General features: G+C 46.4%; 1 non-coding gene across 1 annotated transcript; it reads right to left on the bottom strand.

The window, feature by feature from the left end:
- Positions 1-5240: 5240 nt before the first annotated feature.
- Positions 5241-5406, bottom strand: LOC135043696 (U1 spliceosomal RNA). The gene has a single exon (XR_010236516.1). It is a non-coding gene; the product is annotated as a U1 spliceosomal RNA (small nuclear RNA).
- Between the last annotated feature and the right edge of the window lie 328 nt (positions 5407-5734).

The following is a 5734-nucleotide window of genomic DNA, read 5'->3' as shown; positions in this document are numbered from 1 at the left end:
GACAGCTTTTCCTTGCCAATATCTATCTTTTGCAAAGAGCTGCGCATTGGAAAATTCAGGGCTATGCCGTGTAGATGATGGCCTAAAAGGAGGCTTTAAAATTTTCTTTCTAGTGTCCTTCGTTTGCGAGAAAAATGCAAAGGTACAAGACAGCTTTTCCTTGCCAATATCTCTCTTTTGCAAAGAGCTACGCATTGGAAAATTCAGGGCTATACCGTGTAGATATTGCACTAACAGGAGGCTTTAAAATTTTCTTTCTAGTGTCCTTCGTTTGCGAGAAAAATGCAAAGGTACAAGACAGCTTTTCCTTGCCAATATCTCTCTTTTGCAAAGAGCTGCGCATTGGAAAATTCAGGGCTATGCCGTGTAGATGATGGCCTAACAGGAGGCTTTAAAATTTTCTTTCTAGTGTCCTTCGTTTGGGAGAAAAATGCAAAGGTACAAGACAGCTTTTCCTTGCCAATATCTCTCTTTTGCAAAGAGCTGCGCATTGGAAAATTCAGGGCTACGCCGTGTAGATGATGGCCTAACAGGAGGCTTTAAAATTTTCTTTCTAGTGTCCTTCGTTTGGGAGAAAAATGCAAAGGTACAAGACAGCTTTTCCTTGCCAATATCTCTCTTTTGCAAAGAGCTGCGCATTGGAAAATTCAGGGCTATGCCGTGTACATGATGGCCTAAAAGGAGGCTTTAAAATTTTCTTTCTAGTGTCCTTCGTTTGGGAGAAAAATGCAAAGGTACAAGACAGCTTTTCCTTGCCAATATCTCTCTTTTGCAAAGAGCTGCGCATTGGAAAATTCAGGGCTATGCCGTGTAGCTGATGGCCTAACAGGAGGCTTTAAAATTTTCTTTCTAGTGTCCTTCGTTTGGGAGAAAAATGCAAAGGTACAAGACAGCTTTTCCTTGCCAATATCTCTCTTTTGCAAAGAGCTGCGCATTGGAAAATTCAGGGCTATGCCGTGTAGATGATGGCTTAACAGGAGGCTTTAAAATTTTCTTTCTAGTGTCCTTCGTTTGGGAGAAAAATGCAAAGGTACAAGACAGCTTTTCCTTGCCAATATCTCTCTTTTGCAAAGAGCTGCGCATTGGAAAATTCAGGGCTATGCCGTGTAGATGATGGCCTAACAGGAGGCTTTAAAATTTTCTTTCTAGTGTCCTTCGTTTGGGAGAAAAATGCAAAGGTACAAGACAGCTTTTCCTTGCCAATATCTATCTTTTGCAAAGAGCTGCGCATTGGAAAATTCAGGGCTATGCCGTGTAGATGATGGCCTAACAGGAGGCTTTAAAATTTTCTTTCTAGTGTCCTTCGTTTGGGAGAAAAATGCAAAGGTACAAGACAGCTTTTCCTTGCCAATATCTCTCTTTTGCAAAGAGCTGCGCATTGGAAAATTCAGGGCTATGCCGTGTAGATGATGGCCTAACAGGAGGCTTTAAAATTTTCTTTCTAGTGTCCTTCGTTTGCGAGAAAAATGCAAAGGTACAAGACAGCTTTTCCTTGCCAATATCTCTCTTTTACAAAGAGCTACGCATTGGAAAATTCAGGGCTATACCGTGTAGATATAGCACTAACAGGAGGCTTTAATATTTTCATTCTAGTGTCCTTCGTTTGGGAGAAAAATCCAATGGTACAAGACAGCTTTTCCTTGCCAATATCTCTCTTTTGCAAAGAGCTGCGCATTGGAAAATTCAGGGCTATGCCGTGTAGATGATGGCCTAACAGGAGGCTTTAAAATTTTCTTTCTAGTGTCCTTCGTTTGGGAGAAAAATGCAAAGGTACAAGACAGCTTTTCCTTGCCAATATCTCTCTTTTGCAAAGAGCTGCGCATTGGAAAATTCAGGGCTATGCCGTGTAGATGATGGCTTAACAGGAGGCTTTAAAATTTTCTTTCTAGTGTCCTTCGTTTGGGAGAAAAATGCAAAGGTACAAGACAGCCTTTCCTTGCCAATATCTCTCTTTTGCAAAGAGCTGCGCATTGGAAAATTCAGGGCTATGCCGTGTAGATGATGGCCTAACAGGAGGCTTTAAAATTTTCTTTCTAGTGTCCTTCGTTTGGGAGAAAAATGCAAAGGTACAAGACAGCTTTTACTTGCCAATATCTCTCTTTTGCAAAGAGCTGCGCATTGGAAAATTCAGGGCTATGCCGTGTAGATGATGGCCTAACAGGAGGCTTTAAAATTTTCTTTCTAGTGTCCTTCGTTTGGGAGAAAAATGCAAAGGTACAAGACAGCTTTTACTTGCCAATATCTCTCTTTTGCAAAGAGCTGCGCATTGGAAAATTCAGGGCTATGCCGTGTAGATGATGGCCTCCAGAAAATGTGGAGAAGATGATGATCATCAAAATGAATTATAATCAATTCCTCCGTGGAGACATTTACCAGCAATTGCCTCCAGAAAGTACACAGGGATCTGAGATGGTGGATTCCAGTGGGGACGAATTAATAATATGTGAGGGGGGCGATGTACACAGTGAAAGGGGTGAGGAATCGTAGGATGATGAGGTGGACATCTTGCCTCTGTAGAGCCAGTTTGTGCAAGGAGAGATTGATTGCTTCTTTTTTGGTGGGGGCCCAAACCAACCAGTCATTTCAGTCAGCCGTGTGGCAGACCCTGTTGCTGAAATGATGGGTTCGTCAATGTTTTTCTTTTCAATCTAAGCCCCTGCAGTTTTCTGTAAGAATCTGCTTCGCTATGATGATCAACAAGTCACAAGGGCAAACACTCAGGGCTGGAGGCGTAGATCTTAGGACCAGCTGCTACAAGCATGGCAAAGGTGTCACTATCATTGGTGACACCCAGAGAGGCAGCGAGGGAGATTGTAATGCAGTGCGCGCAGATAAGCAGCGCAATGGTAAAAAGAGGCATGGTCTCATAGGTAGGGGTGTGGCCTGTTTTCCTGAATCTCCATTTTGTTGCTCCGGGTATCCCGGGGGTTGAGTGCTGCACCCGGGGACTAGTGTGTGAGTTTTGCTGGCTCCTGCACAGTGACAGAAACTGGGTGTTGCACGTAATGTTACAGTGAAACACCCATATTCTGTCACTGAAGAGGAGCTGGCACTTTGGTGTCACCCCCCTTGGCGGGTGACACTCGGGTGTGGGCCGCAACCCCGTTGTGATGCCACTGACCCATGGGAAGCTTTACGTGGCTTACCCATGTGTTAGTAGCCCCAAGCATCTTTTGTGTTAGTCCCTGAAGAAAAACTTCAAATATTTACAAATACATTTTGTAATCAATGGGCCTAATTCAGTAAGGATTGCAAATTCTGCTAAGTAACAGAATTTGCAATCCTTTGGTTCGCATGCTGGGGCCACCCAGCATGCCGCCTCCCTTCTTGACCACGCTGAAATTGCAGTCTCAGTGCAGTTCAGCGTGATCATAAAAAATGGGTTAGCCTCCTGTTGGTGCAGACTGTATGTGTGCGCAGGAAGCCGCCACCATTTTTGTGATCGCAGCTGTTGCATGTGATGTCATGCAGCAGCTCTGACCACGCCTCCTGTTTCTCCGTTGCCGACCCCATTTTGTAGCCCTGCCCATGCACCGCTCCATCTCCGACTTGGAAATGGATTGTTGCTGACCCCCCCCCGAGCACCAATTGACAGTCAGAAGCGATCGCATTATCTGCGGGGTGCCGCAGAAAATGCAGGCGCATGCGTATGCTCTTAGCAATTTTTGCAGTTGGATTGCTTATTGCGATTGCAATCCAACCTGAATCAGGCTCTATTACCTATCACAATGCACTGCGGGTAGTACAAAATGGGGTTAATATAAGAGAAAACCCCCCCAGAGCTGTGCTCCTTAACTGTCCCTGGTGGCTAGTGGAGCGGCTGCCCAGTAATCAGTGTCCACGCCAGTGCGCACATGGCCCACCCCCTACAGCCACGCTGGATCTCGGTATACTGTGGGCACAGAAGTCCCTTACCTCCCTTTCATCAGCGGCCTCGTGATCCCGGAGGGCGGTGTGTGTGTGACTGACCTTAGGAAGAAACCGGAGCCTCCACTGCAGTGACCCAGCAACCAGGGCACGGGAGTATACTGCGCCGCTGGGAGTGATGGAGCTGCAGTAAAGATGTCTATTAGACCTAACCTGCTGCAGCCCTTGTAGATTCTTATAAAAAAAGTTCTTCTTTTCTTGTCAAAATTAATAGCTAAGAATAGGCTGCCTGAGGCAGCCCCCTGTTAAGTGGCCTGCTACTGAAGGCACCAACTACAAACTGAGCTCCCTGTTCATGGAAGCGAGGTTATAGAGCAGGGGGCGCTGAGCATCTTGGGAACAGTCAAAAGCTTTGAGCCTGTTGGTGCCTCAGATAAAGATCCTACTCTACACCCCAATGTGAATCCTTGTGGAGTCCAGTGTACCCCACAGAAGAAATGAATGTGTCACACCCATTGGCAGCAACATTAGAATAGCTGCTGATGGGCACAATTGAGAAAGGAAGGGGGGAAAACATTTGAATCCAGCACATATATGTAATTTGAATATGTAATTTGTACCTTCCTACTTTAAAATGTAATGGATGAACCTCACCCTGTGAGAACTATCTTCATGATCAAGAGATCTCATACGCAAGAAAAGCATGTGTTGGGATAGGGCTGTGGAGGGCGGCTGCTCGAGCACACCCCCGTCAAGTTAAGGAGATTCAACTGAGGAAGCACAAGGGAACTCTTGTCTGGGGACAACAACTGCAGGGAGACCACATCTTTTCAGATGAAAATGAGAGGGCGGAAGGCTGCCTAATACTGAAGCACCCTCAAACATCAAACCATATGCAACAACTAGTACAAGCATTCCTGGGGAAAGGTCTGCAGCAGACGGATTTGCATACGGTGATGTCATCCAAGCAGTGGGCCAAAGTTGGCTGGAACCCTCATCTGCATATGAAAAAAGAAAAGGGGCGCTTGGATGACCCCTAGTTCGCATTGAACACCCCCCACCCTCCTTTGGTGTGGGGCTCATGTTGGCCATGCCCCAGCCCCTGAAGCATTCAAGCTGATTTCTTGCAGCAGCTGGGCACTGTAACAGCTCCAGAGCTGCTCTGTAAGGCAAATAAAAGGGTGTGGGCCCTGCAACACCACCTTTAGTTCGCATTGTGCGTTGGAAGGCACAAAGTAAGCAGACGGGAGAAGTCAGGATAGTGCGCAAGGGCATAGAAGGGAGGGGCTCAAGAAAAGAGAAGTGGAAACAGACAGCAAACTAGGCTGGAGAGAGACCTGAGACAATGAGATCTAAATTATACCAGAGCCAACCAGGGGAAAGCACAAATGCAGTCCCCCCCCCTACCACAAATTATGCAGTCGAGATTCCCACATTTGGGGAAATCACAGAGGTCAGCATACCCAGAATGCAATGAATGAACCTCACCCTGGGAAAACAATCTTCATGACCATGGTATCACCTAAGCAAAATAAGTATGATTTGAGAAAGGGCTGGGGAGGGCCGCTGCTCAGGCACACCTCCGTCAAGTAAAGGAGATTCAACTGAGGCAGCACAAGGGAACTCTCATCTGGGGACAACAACTGCAGGGAGAACACATTTTCAGACGAATGTGTGAGGGCAGAAGGCTGCCTAATACTGAAGCACCCCCCAAACAACAAACCAAATGCAACAACTAGTGCAAGCATTCCTGGGGGAAGGCCTGCAGCAGATGGATTCGCATATGGTGATGTCATCCAAGCAATGGGTATAGTTGGCTGCAACCCTCGTCTGCATATGAAAAGAGAAAATGGTCGCGCAGGGCATG

The sequence above is a fragment of the Pseudophryne corroboree genome, unplaced genomic scaffold (assembly GCF_028390025.1).
Source record: "Pseudophryne corroboree isolate aPseCor3 unplaced genomic scaffold, aPseCor3.hap2 scaffold_877, whole genome shotgun sequence".
Taxonomy (NCBI): Eukaryota; Metazoa; Chordata; class Amphibia; order Anura; family Myobatrachidae; genus Pseudophryne; species Pseudophryne corroboree.
The sequence above is the reverse complement of the archived record's forward strand: the minus strand, read 5'-3'. Positions and strand labels throughout refer to the sequence as shown.